The 18,836-nt window shown below is 34.6% G+C and overlaps 1 protein-coding gene across 1 annotated transcript in view; it reads left to right on the forward strand.

Annotated features, from left to right (window-relative positions):
• Positions 1-13,446: 13,446 nt before the first annotated feature.
• The window catches only part of LOC149422777 (BTB/POZ domain-containing protein 6-B-like), a 67,365-nt gene continuing 61,975 nt past the window's right edge, over positions 13,447-18,836 (forward strand). The window contains exon 1 of the mRNA XM_089633955.1: positions 13,447-13,547. The gene's annotated coding sequence lies outside the window, so the exon portion shown is untranslated. The remainder of the gene's footprint in view (positions 13,548-18,836) is intronic.

The following is an 18,836-nucleotide window of genomic DNA, read 5'->3' on the forward strand; positions in this document are numbered from 1 at the left end:
TATCAAGAAACCTGCTAATTCTTTCGTAAGGCCTTCAATCCCTTTTAACCGGAATTACCAATAATTTGAAGAGATTCTTAATAAATTAGAAATAGTAATTTTTCTCCCAGAGTCATTTTCTCAATTAATGGAAAATGTACATAATGTATTATGGACAACGACGTGTACCAACCTATATAATATGAACGGAATACTACCCAAACCTAACATGAATAAACTAAGCTTGTTATTTCTAGACGTTGAGTTTAACTACTGGAGATTATCAATTAAAAACGCCTCGGCCCCCGCGGTGTCTAAATCAAACCTTACCATATCGGAAGTTACACGTCATTGTAGTAATATGTAGTCAATGAGCATATTACTTACGAAAAGAATCACACGTGAGATCTAATTATCAACTAAATAGATTTGACATTGACAATGGATTGCGAAATCAGACGAAGTTCAAATCAATTAACAACCTGAGCAACCTGGCCACAAACAAACTGCATCATACACAATAATTCCTAGATAGCTTCCTTGTCACAAACAAAGCACGCGTTTGTTGATTCACTCCCACCTCCCATGGCCCGATGACTAAGAAAGGTACCTGCCTAGTTAATATTGACAATATTTCTAACTTGACAAACTATGCAGACATTTTAAGACTGTTTTTCGTCCCTTTGCCCAACATCTTGTCTTTCTCCTCCTAATCTTAAAGGAAATCGTAATTCGAACACACAAATTCAACAGCCCGTTGCGTAGACGGTAAAAGTTGTAGCGAAGTTTTTTTTAGATGGAGAGGAGATATCTTCTTGAGGAATCATTTTTGGGGTTAACCCGCATTCTACAGCGTACATACGAGTATGTTGGGCGCGCGTTTGGCGTGTTTTTCCCGACTATGCACCGGTTCCGAAGGGATCATTGACGCTAGGAGCTTCTTCCATTGCAATTCCGGTAGATCAAGGACAGCGTACCTACCTGTTCACATTTAAAAAAAACAGATGTAAGTAAGATGATTTCTGGATTCCTGAAATTTACACAACTGATGTTTATAGATCAAAGCTACTATTTGATACGTGATTTCCGTTTCTCTCACGAACTATTTCATTCATTTTAACTATTGAAAATAAGACACATAAATTAATCCCAGAGAAAGGTCATACGTACGTCAACGGCGATCGTCCTTTTAATTCTCACACGTTTTGCATGGAAACGATAGAGACAGAAAATCTCTCTTTGGGACTACTAAACATTTTTATACAAAACTCGAACGGTTAGCCTAGTAGGTAGGTACCTACATTATAAAACATTTACATTTATACCCAACATACATCAAAAGAAGTGACAAAGAAAGCTTGCAAAAATATTAACGCAACAAAACAAAAGCGCGCCAAAGAGAAAGATGTGTCAAATGGGTTTGTTTTCTGTTTCCGTGTTTCCCGGGCTGGAAAATGGCCGCTGCCAAATCTGCTGCAACTTTAATGGCTGGAGTTAGAGGGTGACCTAAATACCAAGTTCCTACCCACCAATAACTCTACTACACACTAGTCACCAGCTATAGACATGTAGGTCGGGCTGGACCTCTAAGGAAAGTTCTCAATTTCTTTCTTTCCTCCGTGGACTGGACCGACAAATTTATTCGAATTTTGATACTAGAAGGGGTATTTGTGTTGAAGTGGTATTTGATTTTGCAAGGGTCTCAACATGACACGTGAATGCAGGTAACGTAAATATTTAATACCTACTACTTTTGTGTTATGGAAATATTGTTTTTTTTATTTTTTTTTCAATATGGTTTTATAACAAAAAGAATAAATTCAAGCAAGGTTAAAACTTATCGTGACTATTTTTTAGGTAATTATGCCGCTTCCTTCTTATTTAGCCAACTTTTCGGACAGGTTTTCAGTCCATCATCAGCACAGGTATGTAGATTGTTGGAAAGTGTGTATTTATGTAGGTGATCGGATAACTCAGAACAGTGACAATTCAACACACTTTTGAAACGTGATATAAAGTCGTGAAAAGTGATGAAAAAGGTAGGTTACGTTAGGTTAGGTTAGTTTAGGTTATTCATAATTTTTCATCAATTTGTATCTCTTTGATCAAAGTTGTTTTGAATTGTCATTGTCCTGAGTTATTTTTGTACAATTTTTTAACTTTTATCGCTTTTGTAAAATAAATGGGCATCTTTATGTAGCACCGTTGAGTGCTCACCTAAAGGGCGCTTTTCATTGATCATGCTTACTAGGTGGGTGCCTAGTAGGCCACCCTAACGCAGCTCTACTGGCCAGTGGCCACCAGTGGCTACCAGTGGCCACGTACCTACCTTTGCCACCGACTGCAAGTTGAGGGAAACGGCCATATATAAAGCTATTTATACATCATATTGACCCACATTCAGATTTGACATTTTAGCTGCATTTCTTTATGTTTGTTTACAGTGCAATGTTCCAGTTTCTATTTTGTGTTGGGCTTGTCCGGTTTGTCAAATAACTGTCGCTCTGCGAGATACCTATTATATATTATGAAACAGTGAAATAGAATCCGATTTGATGCATGTAATAAATAAACCAATTAATAAACAATTATTAGAACGGTCTTGGCCGAGCGGTGCGAGAGGGAGAGGCATGGAGAATCCGCCACAATAAGGAGCTATATGACATCTACCAAGCTCTCAGACTCTCTACTCATTTACGGCTCCAAAGACTAAGATGGGCCGGACATGTGCACCGAATGCCAAGCACACGTGTACCAAAGAAGGTTCTAACAGGACACCCGGGAGGCAAACGAAAGGCGGGCAGACCTAGGCTGAGATGGGAGGACGATGTCAGGAAAGATGCCAGAGGACTACTCCATGTTGCAGATTGGAAGACGACGGCCGAGGACAGAGGGCGGTGTAGGCTCATGTTAAAGGAGGCCAAGGCTCGAAATGGGCTGTAGCGCCATTGAAGAAGAAGAAGAATAAATAAACCTTTTTTATTTTATTTTTAAAAAGGATATCTCAAAAATATATAAGTCATTAGGGAAGTAACGCTGAGGGCTGAAAATATTTGCGTTGGCCTAGAAAATACAGACCGGAAATGGTTTGCAAATTTCAGGACATTAAGATCAGAATTAAACATTATTATCGCAATAGCAGTGTAGGTTAGGTTCCTACGACGATTAGCAATAACTTTATTTACAACAATACATCAAATACATACATACATACATCCCAACAATGGCTTACTGTGCAAGTTAGATGGTAAAAACTCTAACACCAAACAACTACATGCGAAGTGTACTAATAGTCCAGTCAGTGGGGGATAAAAAAGGGCTCCACCTTGCAAAAGGTTAGGTAGTAGCGATTTTCACATATGTTGTTAAGATTGGGACTCTAAAGAAAAAAAAAAGTTTTCGACCTTGGGAGGGTCGAGCTCGATCCGCCATCTTGGATTGAAGGTGCCAAAATTTGTTTTTTTCAAAATAATTGTGAAGTGGTCGTTTTTACAACCAAATTGTTGAACGCAAACTTAAAGACAACTAAATTACCTACATTTTTTGTAGAAAGTTTTTTTTTGTAAGTCTAATAGGTAACGAGTTACAGCGGTTGAAAGAAGAAAATTTTGACAAAAAATTGTAAAACTCCAGTTTTCTTGATAAATTTTGTACGAACATATTACACAATATCATTTTAACGTATTTCTACGTTACAATATACTTATATAGCATCATCCGTGTGCTCGATGACGTTGATTTGTTATAGTGGGATCCTAGTCTACAGCTGACTTGGCAACACTGATTGAGTCGGGGTGGTTACAGGACGTTGCCTGGATGCTCGGTCACTCAGTGTGCTCGTGCGCAAAGCCGCAAAGGTACGAAATCATCATTTTATGGTGTTTTCGAACAACTTCCAGAAGGCGTGCAACTTGAAGGTAGCAAAATTAATGTTGTAGATGGAGGATATCTTTTACATAAAGTTGTATGGAATCGGAATGATTATTTTGGGTCAATTTGCGAGAAGTACGTTCACTATGTAAGAAATCACTATGGATCATATGCAGTCATTGTTTTCGATGGATATCCGCTTGATGATGGTGAAAAAAATACGAAAACCGCAGAAAGACTTCGCCGATCGAAGAAGCACATGTCTGCAGATGTTCTTTTCGATGAAACAATGCCAGTTCAAGTTTCACAAGAACGATTTTTAGCCAATGAAAATAACAAAGTCCGTCTGATTTCGATGCTTACAAAGCAATTTATACAGGATGATTTTACAGTTAAGCAGGCTGAAGAAGATGCTGATGAGTTGATTGTCAATACTGCGATTTCCTTGTGTTCATCATATGACGCTGTTTTCATTATTGGCGAAGACGTTGATCTCCTAGTTCTGCTGACAGCATGACAGCATTAGCACCACAAAAAAATAGTATATATCTTCGCAAACCCGGTAGAGGCAAAACTTTTGAAAGATTGTATTCCGCGAATAGTGTGAAATACAAAGAGGCGGCTGAGAATATTCTGTTTCTTCATGCCTTTAGCGGCTGCGATACAACATCGTCCTTCTTCAACCAAGGAAAAAATAAATTTTGTTCGCTTGTGCAAAACGACACAAGACTCAATGCCATGATAAGAATCTTCAAACAACATGATGCAACACCAGAAGACATAGCAGTTGCAGGAACACGCTTTCTTGTTGCTTTATACGGGGGTGACATGGATAAGGAAACCTTGGAAGAAGTCCTCTACAAACGTTTCGCAAAGTCGACAACAAAAAGCAAATTCAATCTTGCCTCTTTGCCACTAACGAACGACGCTACACGGTACCATGCATTTAGAACGTACCATCAAGTCCAAAAATGGTATGGAATCCAAAAAAATCCAGAAAACTGGGCCTGGAAACGTGACATCAACGGGCTTGTTCCAGTAAGAATGACAAAGAAACCAGCACCCGAGACTTTATTAAAATTTATTTCATGCAATTGTAAAAAAGGATGCGGCGTTGCATGTGGCTGCAGGAAAGCTGGATTGAAGTGTTCTATTGTATGTGGGTGCTGTAATGGTCAAACATGCCGAAATTCACCAGAGGTTCACATCGATGTCGAGGACGAAGAAGAAGAGCTTTTGTCAATGGAAGCCCAAATATCACAGGCAATGAGTTAGATGATGACATTGATGACGAAGACTGTTATTAAGTAACATAATTTATAGTAACATAATTCACAGTAATGTAACATAATTCACAGTAATGTAACATAATTCACAGTAATGTAACATAATTTACTGTAGCATAACGCAGGTATATCTGTGGAGTTGACCTACTGGGGATACCACAATAAAAAAAATGCGCAATGTTCTCTACCTCATGGTGGTGTGGAAATGAGTTAACAAAATTATTATAATTATGTAATGAATAACCCGCAAAAATTACAAAGTTGGGAATTTCATCACTTTTTTGAAAAATATTCACATTTCCGCCACTGTAACTCGTTACCTATTAGACTTACAAAAAAAAACTTTCTACAAAAAATGTAGGTAATTTAGTTGTCTTTAAGTTTGCGTTTAACAATTTGGTTGTAAAAACGACCACTTCACAATTATTTTGAAAAAAACAAATTTTGGCACCTTCAATCCAAGATGGCGGATCGAGCTCGACCCTCCCAAGGTCGAAAACTTTTTTTTTTCTTTAGAGTCCCAATCTTAACAACATATATCAAAATCGCTACTACCTAACCTTTTGCAAGGTAAAACTCCCCACTGACTGGACTATAACCATAATTGCTAAAAAAGTTGGATTCCTAAAAAGGATCAATAGCTTGGATCTAAAGACAACGCGCCTTGTTTACAATTCTATTGTTACTCCGCATTTAAATTATTGTTGTGTTTTATTCTTATGTAACGAAGCCCAAAATAATAAACTCCAGGTTATCCAAAATAGGGGGATGAGGATGATTTTAAAATGCAACATTTTTACTAGAGTTAAAATTATGTTACAAAATTTAAATATGATGACAACCAAACAACATATTATAATATATAATACGTTAACAATGATGTATAAGCTTCAAAATAATATGCTCCCAAATTATCTGCAAAGAAATGTTATGTACCATGAAAATGTTCACAATTATCCTACGAGAAGACGCACAGATTTTAGGCTTCCCAAAACTAAACTTTATAATAACCTACCAAATGTCATAAATGAAGCCACAAGCCTTAACACTTTTCGTAGGACATGTGCTTAATATGTAAAAAATAATTTTTGATTGTTGAACATACTCACCAATATTATTTTAGTCACCTAGATATCTTATATAATATAATTTTGTGTATTTATCTTTTTCTCTTAAAATGTAATTGTTATTTTTTGTATTTTTTATATTTTCCTACTAGATGTATGAAAAAATTTGCGTACATCTAAATAAAGATTCAAAAACAAAACAAACAAAAATAATACAAAGAAAATTTGTGATAAACAATTTTTTTTCCAAACATTATAATAAAAAAAATTTATAGCTTAAATATAAATTACATTTTGGTTTTACGTAGATTTTTATTCACTTTTTGGCCGTGTTATTTACAAGCAATCAGAAGAAAAAAATATTATGAAAGTGAGCCAACACCTGCTAATCAACTGCACCACTTTCACTGAGCTTTTCAAGTTCAAATACACTTCAAATAATATTATAAATTCTATTATGTAAACTAACATCATAAGCTCGATGCAGGTTCGTACGGTAAAATAATGAAACTGATTTGAATAGAAAATTAGGTGGACTATTTAAAAAAAAAGTGAAAATTATAATGCGACTTTGGTGTGCTATTACTTTTTTGTGAAGAGGATAACAATTAAAAACATGTTAAAAATCCTATTTAATCCCTGCCTTCTGCTTGTTTCTAAGTTTCAACCTTCGTCAAATTTGATTCACAGTGATTCATGATGAGAGAACAACCGTTTTGATTACCGCTGTTCAATTTGAATGAAATGTGAAACCATCCGAAAATCGGCGTTGAATAAATTTTGAAAAAATTCTTTATCGTAGATTTGAGCGGCAATCATAATATATATTTGAACCGAGTTTAAAGGAAGGAGCTAAATATGTTCTATTTGAACGTTGCAAAAGTTGGAATATAGAAAAAGTTATTTTTTTAATGATAAACTAATGTTTAAAGGACAAGGTTTTATGCATAGCACAAAAGGATAACAAATTATTATAAGCAATAATTAGTCGCCTGAAATATCAATACATCAGAAGGTGCGGGTTCAATTCCCGTCGGCGGCATTTATTTTTACTCGGGAGATAGTTTCAATTTGTATTGATATTTCAGGCGACTAATTATTGCTTATAATAATATAAAAAGTTTTTTTTTTTTTACTCCTTCCATCATGTGGAATCAACTTCCAAAGTTAGCGCACTTTACCCCCGGACACCCTGTATTTTAGCAATCTTCATTAGTTGTAAGAATTTTCCTTTCTCAAAAAATCTCAATTGCACTTTTCCATCCCCTCAGTTTGCATATTGGCAGAAACGATAACATTCCGGGCTTCGACAGAGAGCGCTGCAGAATATTCAGTATTCGGCAAAATCACTATTCGTTGAAGCTCTAGTTCTCAGTCGAGTATTGCGACGCTCGAACCATGATGTACAAGAAAAGGTTGGTCGAAATAATAATACCATAACCTCCCAATAACAATAATCATGACATTAACTTACAGCAATCCGCATTAATTATGTCGGCGAGGCGAGGCGGCAATGAGGTTTCAGCAAAACTTAACATAATAAGGGCTACTGTCTGTTCTGTTAACTATGGCTTCCTATACCTTCATACCTCTGTGCTAAAACCTAAAAGCTAGGGATTATTACTAACTACACAGCTCAGGGATTTATTCGTGCCCCAGAACCGGATTTTTTTGCATTCAGGCACAAATATGTTATATGATCATTTTCTAAAGAACTTAATTTTCCTCAATATACAATAAAACCGTAACCGAAAAGGGGGTCGTAAGTTGATGATTTTGAAATTTAAAACAGTTTTGAAGTGAAACTTCTTTACGCGCGTTATGCAATTTCGAGGACCGGAGTAAAACCAACTCATGACCGTCATGAAAAACCGTGATCATTTCGCTATAGGAGCCTAGCCAATATTATATACCTACTTAAAAACTCAGCTTCGCGGTCTAGAGGCAGAGCGCCCGATTGTCGTCGTGAAGAACCGAGGTTCGATCCCCGCTTTAACTATTTTTTTTTTATTTTTGTGATTTTTTTAATAATAATTTTTTTTTAAGTGATAAAATGCTCTCGTGCTGCGACTTTTAGATATTTTGACTATATGATATTTTGGTCGAATACGTAATAACCGCGGTCTAGAGGCAGAACGTTCGACACTCTTTATGCAGGACCCGGGTTCGAATCCCATATTTTTATAACTTTTAATTTTTTTTATCAAAGATTTGTAATAATGTAGTAAAAAATTAGATAAATTTTTAAATTTAAACTTAATTTACTTTACGGTACCTGTATGATATTTTGGTCGAAATATAGCTTACAAATCGAGCCGGTAGAGTCGCTCGGTATTTTGATTAATTATTTTTATTTTGAATCATTAAAATTACTAATCAAGGCCGATAACGCCGCGTCGCGCGAAATATCTCTCCTCGTGGTCTAGAGGCAGAGCGTTTGACACTCGTTATGCAGGACCCGGGTTCGAATCCCATATTTTTATAACTTTTATTTTTATCATATGCTACTTATAAATATGTCAATAGACAGAAAAAAAGAGAGAATGAAATGAAAAGAGAGAGAGAAGAATAATAAAAGTTTCACTTCCGTCGTGCGTAGGCTTGCGACACACTGTATTTTTTTATAGGCCTGGCTTATATCTTGACTTATAAAATAACTTTAAAAAATGCTCGATTATTGGTCAAGATGTGTTCTACTCGCAGTATTGAATTAAAGCACCTACAATATTTCTAAAATCGGTTGTATTGACTGACCACAAAATATTTCATTTATTTTTTATTTGATAAATATTTACACGATGATGCAGTACATTTTATTTTGATTATCGCACTAGGCTAATGCCCGTGTTGTGGTAGTCATACAGAAAATACTTCATTAATAAAATATAATAATAAACAGATACAAAGTAACAAAATCTAAGATAAAAGCATATAAGAATAAATAAAACTAAATGCAAATATAGAAATTAAAAGTAAGGTGAGAAATAATGAAAAAAATATTTTGATGGAGATAGAGATGAAATTACATGTTTAAAATTCGTGCCATGAAAAAAATTGAAAAGAAAGTGTGAAAGAGTAAGTATTTTTTTTATGTATGCATATATTATTTTTTGAATAGTTTTATGAGTTTGGATTATTTGTAGAAAGCTCGTCCCCTTTCAAATAACCAATGTTTTATTCTGTCAGTAAAAAGGGAGTTAGAATTATACGACTTTATGTTTGTACTCAATGTATTATAAATTTTCGGAACGATGTACCAGAATTGGCGTTGAGAGAATGAGGTATTTGTTTTAGGAACCAAGCAACCCAGGTTTGATTGAAAACGGGTGTGTACTCGATGTTGTGGAGCCACTAGGTTATTATTGCAACACAATTATTAAGCGCAATTACATTGCGAACTCCCCAATACAACGGTTTCACATTATGGGAAACCAATACTTAGGTGATGTCGATATATTTAATATTAACTTTGCGAATTTTGTGGATCACGTAAAAGATTTATTTCAACACTATTCCTAAATGGAAGTTGTATTTTTGTAAACCAGTTAAATCGCTGTATTTTTTAATTTATGTTCTCGTGCTTTTTATTTTTGTTTCTTGCATATATTATTTTTGAATGTTATTTTATTTTTATTATTTCTTTCTCATGTTTCAAAATTGTCTGTCATCAAAATTGTACCACCTACATGTAAAAGCCCTCTGGGCGTTAATAAATAAATAATTGTTTAGCTCTCACATGAGCCACTAGTAGGTTATTATTGTTTAGCTCTCACATGGGTTTTCGTCGGGGTCACCACTTTAACAGATACGTGGCGCAAAAGGTTGTAGTCCGGCCCTGTTCTACCTACCCTTAGCGCAGTTCTGCCGGAAGCTATGACCCGAAAACCCCGCATTAGCGACACACTCGTCATAACTAAACTTACTTACTCACTTCCTACTTACGTTTACTAACTATTGTACTTGGCTACTGTATTTAGCTGTCTCGTGTATCTTTAAAATTCTAAATTGAGTATTCTGATTGTGGTACAGTTGGTAGGCAATGATAACAAAGATTTTAAGGCTTACTTAGATTCTTACACGCCGGTTCAATATTTCTGTGGTAAAGCCGCCCTTGAGCCTGGTTTAAGACCGTTTAAATCAAACAAACGCCATGGTGACAAGTCAAGTTTTTCACTGTTCTGACATAACGTTTTCAAATAAAGGGGTTAATGTTTAATCGTCTATGGCTTCTTATGGAAATAATATTTCTTCGCAGTATAACTCAAGGACAAAGGATAATTCACATAAGCCTTCTTAAAATACATTTCCAAGTACAATGATAGTTAACATTGTATAGAGTAATATTTATAAATCAGCTAATATGATTAGATTGATTAGTGATTGATTATATACAGAACTGAAAAAATCGAAATCTCGTTTAAGTACCTACTCAATTTATCAACGTACTTTATTTGTGTACGTATAGCATAAGTTGGAACTATAAATAGATTTTCGGTTAGTAGGTACAAGTGCAAGGGCGTATATAAGGGTGGGGGGGGGGGGGTGGTTCAGTATTGAGGAGGAAAAAAAAAAGAGAATCGTCCTCATATATTATATTCTTGGAAAACACATTTTTTTAATATAACACGACTCGTTTGGAATAGAGCAAAAATCTCTAGACAAATGTTTTAGTTGCATTTAAAGATACACTGTTAATTTTTTCATGCCCATAACATATAAAAAAAAATCATTATAAAGGTAATACTTAAAAAAACTCTACTTTCCCAACAAAAATTATTTTTAAATTGTTTCCAGTACCAAATATTGATGATATATTTAAGCAAACTTCCATTATAAAAATGTGTAAAGAAAAAAATAACACAGAATATCAAGAATTTGACAAACTGATGAGAAATGGAAATCAATTTATCACGCCAATCTTTAAAACAACTCAAATGCAAAACCATTATATTTACCAAGCCATAAAAAACTACAATAATCTCCCTTTCGAATTGCGCTGTATTACGAACCAACAAGAACAAATAAATAAAATCAAACTTTTTTTCCAAAAAAAATTATAGTAAAAAAAATATATACATATTATTATATATAGTTTACACATAACATAATATTATAACATAGAATCTAAGTAAGAACCGTGGCTCCCTTATCAGGCACAAGAGCTCCTCTTTTCTGATAAGGTATACATGACCAATTATTAACCTAAATATTATATTTTCAAAATATGTATGTATCAATGTAACCCATACGATCTATATTAAAATAATAAAAAAAATTATATGTGTATATGTATATATATTAAATAACAGAACAAAACGTGTTTTATATAATTTACGGAGCTTACTTTGCGATTTTTTTTCTATCGAGGGAATTTCATATAGTTAACGTTTCGGCATTACCAAAACATAGATATAACACCCGCCGCAGTCCTCTCTTACCCCGCGAATGCCCATAGATTTTGTGTGCGTAGAGACGTTTAATTTAGACTCACGATTCAATTCGACAATGTTTTTTTCTTCAAATTTTGTTCATAACATTACCTAAATAATTTTTAAATTAAATAAAGTGTTATGCATCCAGTACACCACAAGACAAGTAAGGGTCTCTTTAAAATGATTTACCTGTACCTGTTATTAATTAGTTTTAAATCTGTAAAGCTCCGACATACATTATGCAATGAGCTAATTTACATATATTTCAATTAGTAGTCACCAAATAAAGAAATAGATTTTTTCACAAAATAATATGTACCTACCTATCTGCATAAGAGTCTTAAAGCAACATTTACAACAATCTTCTTAATTCCCTCAGCAAATAAACAAACAAATTCTTTGTCAATCAAAGTATACAACAACCTATTGGGAATGAAGGTCTGCATACAAACAACGTCCAAAACGCGCATTGTCAACAGAATCAGTTGTAAGTTGTAACCATGTACGCATAATGACCGTTTCCATACAAGCCTTCACATTACCTACCCATTGTGCATGGTTACATCGTACTATGACTATGAACTATAAACCTACCGTTTACACTTTGCACTTCCTTAGCAAATCCCTATATATATATTTTTTCTTTCGTCGATGAGGATGCTGTGTGTGTAAAATTGTTCCACGGAAACGACCCTTTCTCATGTGACAAATGTCAACCGTGTACATATGTTGGGCACGCGTTTGACGTGTTTCCCGATTATGCACCGATGCCGAAGGTATACATGGCGCAAGTTCCTCGGAGCATCTTCCGTTGCAATTGTACAGAGTAATAATTCAGCTAGTAAATAAAAACGCAAAGAGAACGATAAAATTTAAACGCAAAAGTTTTTCAAAAGGGACACAAAAAACCCTTGACTCTGGGCAGAAAAGGGCGGTTTAATAGTTTAAATAATCAGACGTAGACAACACCCTTCCTCTTATTTTGAATGCCAAGTATGGAAAATTTCACCAACCTCGAAAGAAAACCGTAGATATGTATAAAAATAAAAGTGGCAGCCTGCCACAGACACTCTTTTTTATATAAACCGATTTCGATAATAGGGATAGCTAAGAAACGCTATTTGATACATCAAGGTATAAAAACAACATCCATTCTATGAAGAAAATTTAAAAAATCATTCAACCGCGAACATAAAAAATAATCAAGTGCTCCGATCTTCTACCGGAACAGCAATAATTAGAATAAAATCGTTCTCTTTACAAAATAATAACTGAAGAACAAAAGTAAGTACAAGGCTGAAAATCACTGAATCATTTCCCGCGTGTTTATATTATTGATATGGCGGTACGCATGCGCGGTTGCCATGGCGACCGTCGACGCGAACATGGCGGTGTTATGATCGCGCGCGCTTTCGGCAGTTTATTTTCGTGCGAGCCGATGGTCACCCGTGCGGACGAGCGAAATACTTGCACGATCTAAATATACCGTGAAACCTGCTGTTTAACTAACTTACACATCGCAATCTGCTTTTCACGGACTTTTTGCATACCGGTCTGATTCGTAACGACGAAACACCGATCCGAAAACACCGAAACTAAAACCCTTTATGATTATTGATTTGAATATCGAATCAGCTCTGAATTTGGAACTATTTAGCTTTAAAATGCAGGCCAATACAAAGTTGGTATCCAGATTGCAAACGCCTTGCAAGATAACCGCGAAAGCTCACTTTGAGATGCCTATAAAAACTTGTTTTGTTTGATGGGGTAAGGTTTGAAGCTTCCGCGGGAAGTGATCGAACATCTGATTTCGCTAGGGGAGTGGGAGGAGATAGTGGGAAAGTGGAAAATTCTCCTCGCCTCTGCGCAGAATCTACAGAGGTGCGGCCGAAAGCTCTATCGACGTGAATCGGGTGAGTCTAAATTTCAATTTTCACCATTAAAACCGTATGAAATCATTCCAAAATGATTAATTTATTATTAACTATTCGATTACGATAAGATTGTATGAAAAATGATTTAAAATATGGCCATTTAATGAAATTTTTAGACTATTATGACTTTACGTGAAGGCCATTTTTTTACCCTTGTCGCCACCCAAATATTTACCTTTTTTAAGGCTTGTTTTTGACAATCGAATTCTTCTGAGGTTTTTTGATTTCAAATCAACAAATATATATATTGTTATTGTTTGTTATAATTCAAATACATAATCAATTATTTTTTTTTTTTTCCTTTTTTCGTTATCTTCATACCACCATATTATTTATTTTTACAATCGTGACCTACATTTTATAAATCCAATAATAATATTATTGAATATATAAAAGAAAAACTAAAAATTTTAAAAGGGTTTAGGGGTAGGGCTTAAAATTGAAAAACACGTCATCTAAAATATTATTTTTTTGATTTCTGAATTTGACAAGGCAATATTCATAACTAAATTATTATTAAGTAAGGTCCTCTTCTACGTACTATGCTTTATTATTGCAATGTAAGAATAATTAGTTTATTAAATTGATATAAGATGTAATCTACAATGTAAATGTTCGTTTGTTGAAAATATTAAATCTCCGAAAGTTCTTCATAGATTGCTTTGAAATTGTGACAGAACGTTGCATTCGAATACGCGTATGTTTTTATATACCTATTTTATATGGATGTCACCTGTGACAGGTAAATACATGTTGTTTTGTTATGTGTAATCTGTTGAAAAAACATGATTTTTTTTAACCATGCCATATGTTAGACGTAAAAGCAAAACGTAGTATTTTTCCATATCTGCATAGATAGACTGAGCCATAGCAATACGTGGCGGGGTACAGCAAGTATAAAATGAAATCAGAGTTATGCGTTATGCTTTAGTATGGATGTGCGCATTAAGTAACTTTCAGGTAAAGATAGTTCACTGTTAAAACTCATGTATACGTCACGCACGGATAGAAATCGATTTTCGCCCTTACGATAAATTAACAGATTTTATTAATAAATCTATGTTCTATATAAAACACCCAATCTGGTGCAATAAGTCTGCTAAATACAAAGTATGCTTTACAACAAACTGTTCATGTTTATTTTTATAAATATCAACAAAGTTACTACACATTGCTCTGTAAGTACTCTCATAGTGCCGTACTTATTTTGTACTCTTGTTATTATATACAATTATTGAATTTGTATACTACCTGCTTATATTGTTCATATGTACTATACACTTATTACTGTACTCCTGAACAACTTACCTATAACAATGTTTACATGTAAAAGCCTTCAAGGCGTGAATAAATAAATAAATTAATAAAAAATTTAAGAATGTTTTATCGATTTGCCTTGATAATATATCATGACGATACAAAGAATTTACGTTGAAATGTAAAAATATTTGGATTTTCATGAACACGTGTTCCAACATCATGATAATATATTCGTAATTAACTAAACGTTTATCAATAAACCTGCTATTTCGTTCGTAAGGCCTGCAATCCCGTTGTTAACCAGAATTACTAATAATTTGAAGAGCAATTTTCTTCGTGCACAGAATCAATGGCTAGAGTTTAGTGTTGGGAAAACCATTTCTTTTCGTATATTTGACTGCTTTCAAACTTCTCAGAAATCTGTGACTTTATCAGAATATATTGTTACCATAAAATACAACGCCTTACGACTCACTTGTCAACATTGATTGATTTTTTGAACGACATTTTTTTCATTTGATCAAATATTTAGACATAAATAACTCAAAACAGTTATCTCGCTAAAACGCCAAAGGTAAAAATAATGATTACAAAGGCTTCATTTGGCAAACACAGGTGGCACTGTAATGGTTCCATGATAACTCTTCAAAATGACAATTCAACACACCTTTAAAAGGTGATATAAAGTGATGAAACAAAAACTAGGTTTAATAGTTACCGATGTAACCTATTTAACCTAGTTTTTGTTTCATCACTTTTCATCACTTTATAACACTTTGTATAGGTGTGTTGAATTGTCGTTTTGATGAGTTATCCGGTCACCAAAAAAACACATTGGTTATTTTTTAATTATTGAAAAAATCAAACCGAAAAAACAAGTTTTTTAACAACTATTTTTATTATATTATTACGCATCGAACGGCAATTGCGACATCATTTCATCCAATTTCAGGAAAATGCGAGTCATCGACAACGACAACGAGTATATCTGAGTTTCAGCTGGATGGAATTCAGCTTTTCTTTCTGGATGTCGGGAAGTTTGTTAAATTCCACTTGCAAGAATTGCATTCATTCGTGAGTCAAATAGATTTATTTAAAAACAGTTTTACATTATATATTAATCTTTATTTTTGTTATACAGACCTGACTATGTATTATACCTGTTCTCAGGTCTACATATTCTTCTACATTATTCTTCTATAGTAAACTATAGTATTTTCGTGATAGGCCAGTGTAATTAGCGATCTGCGATCGTAAATATTCCTGTAGTCCTAATGTTTTATAGACTGCTCCCATGATGTAAAATCCAAGTTGTCGACCTTGGATCACCTGGGACAACGCCGCCATTTTGAAAAAAAACTGCCAATAATTACGATCGCGACCCCCTTTTTGCACTAATTGCACTGGCCTATAAGGTTATGTTCAAAATTAGAAAATTTGAAAAGTGATTTTCAGTGTTATAACTTTAGACCGCCGCTTTTCTGCTATTACGACTCTTGTCATGAACCGACTTGACTCACTCGATCGTGCGAGATCTTCACACGTATAATTTTAACCACTGTTTCTACCAATTGGGATATATTTGATCCATATATTCGGGAATGCGTCTTGTGAAATCATGATTTGGCGATTGTATTTATGGTTGATTGATTTATTTTTTAAATGGGCAGTATGCCAATATTTTAAGACTTGTGAAAAATATATACACAGCGGAAAGGATTCTGAGTCACGCTTTCCGAACACTCCCACGTGAAACGTGTTTGTTGTTGGGTGGGGACGTGTTTTCTTCCGCATGTTAGCAGTGCTTTCAGCAGCTTTTTAGAAAAGGTAAAAACTTGAAATTTGTTATTATTCCAACAGGAGTTCCATTTTACAAAATGATAAGTGTAATACGCAGAAATGTATTTAATAACGCAATAAAAAAGTCGAATGATGATTCCGCGCTATGAAAATAATATAACAATAATTCCTTATATTATTTTAAGTGGATTTCAACCGCAGTTCGTCGTTTGATAAAACTAACTAATCATTACGACGGCCTCCGTGGTCTAGGGGTAAGGCCCTCGACTAGCAAGCCGAAGGTCACGGGTTCAAATTACGGCGTGCGCAAGTAAATTTTAATAGATTAATTTCTGTTATTTAACAAATGACTTATTAAAAATAATATATAGTATATTTGCGTATTGCTCTAGAGTGGAAGATTCTCTCAATATCGCCCTGGTGTAAGACCACCACTCAGAAATTAAATTAGTTGCTTGAAATGGCTTTGACCGTGTTTGGTGACCAGATCTGAATAGCCAGGTACTTCCGCACCTTCCTCTCCCCCATCTCCTTCCCCTCCTCTATACTTTCAGCCTCACAACATACCCCAATTGGGGATGACATAGTCTCACTGGCTCCAGATGGTTGGGAGCAGTTGGGAGTCTTGTGATGAAGCCATATCTTCCTAGGCTGTCTCCGACTATACTTGTATCCTTACAACCATTCATGCGTCCCTTTTTTAATCTTACTGGGTGTCAATAATAAAAATCTGTACATTTATAATTAGTAATAATATTTGTTTTCATTATTATTGAACATGTACATCCTGTTGACAAACTGCTGTAGTTTAACTGAATAATACTTATGTATAGTTGACTAAATGCATATTGGAGAAAATTAAATAAAATTGTTAATTATGTACAATCTCCCCCTGCTGTGTGTAAGATATCTCAGTTATTTTCAATAAGGAGTTTTTATGTTTTTCTGTTTTTTTTTTTGTGCGTAACATGAATTTTATTTGGAAACTTCACTGGTTGATGCAACATGTAATATGTAATTATTTATATAAAATTTTAAATCTGTTTATTCCCTCAATAAACTTAAATATAAATGAAACACTTTAAAGAACAATAAATAAATAAAAATACTCATTACGCTCACATCAGCTATGCATTATTTTCGAATCTCCATATTTCTCACACCATCATACATGGTTTTACGCACGTACGCCTCAGGGATCTTAATTTCTATGGACCTCAATATACTTTCATCCTTCCTTTGCCAGATTCATGCATCACTGCCATACATCAGTGTAGTTACCAGCACTCTATTGCACATTGCTATTTTCATTTAGATTCCTGGTCCCCTGGAATGGCCAGGAATGAAGACAGTGCAATGGAATTGATTATCCGTTCAAGAATTATTGTGTTTTTTGAAAAAAATTGTTTTCACCAAAGTAAGATATAATTGACTTTACTTCGGGCAAACCCGTCCACAAAACATTTCTACCCGTGTTTCTGTTACCAGTGGATATGAAATTATTCCCCATGAGCCTAATGGGTGGCTTTTTAACACGCAATGTCAAACAAGTTTTCAGTGCGATTGGACTAACGATCCACCACCCCTAGAAGGGTGGTACACTCCCTTAAAAAAATTATTTAGGCTACATTGAAAAAATTGAAATTAGAAACGTCAAATCACAGGCCTTTTTCATTAGATATTCACAGTTTTCGCGTTTAATTTAAAGAGCTGTATATTTTATTTACTACTTCGTTTCGTCATTTTTGCGTGACAGCTGTTTCGCCTTCCGAAAGCACCACTAAACTCACTGTTTGGTGGTGCTTTAAAATCAATAATAACCATGCAGAAATTATGTAAAACTTATTTAAATGTCTGGCATCGTGTCTGCTTCCCACCTAGGCGTCGGCGTCGCGTCGCGTCGTGAGAACATTTCCTCGGCTGCAAAAGTCCTCTTTCACGAGATAAGTCACATTTTTCGCATACTATGGTGGTTCTTAAAAAAATGTCAGGTTATTCGTTACCCGTGAATGTTTGTATTTCTTAAAAAAATAATAACCAAAACCTAATCGACGACTTTAAATTTGAATTTTGTTTTGTCGGTGCAAACGTCTGACAAACGAAAAAAACTTCTGAAAAAACGCGCTGTGGTGACGGAATCATTTGTATCCGTGAACACCTAACTATCCAAATAACCTATTTGCGTCTCCCCTAAGGGTTTTATGGAAA

The sequence above is a fragment of the Hesperophylax consimilis genome, chromosome 7, assembly GCF_061612785.1.
Source record: "Hesperophylax consimilis isolate HC1 chromosome 7, BYU_Hcon_1.0, whole genome shotgun sequence".
NCBI classification, from domain to species: domain Eukaryota; kingdom Metazoa; phylum Arthropoda; class Insecta; order Trichoptera; family Limnephilidae; genus Hesperophylax; species Hesperophylax consimilis.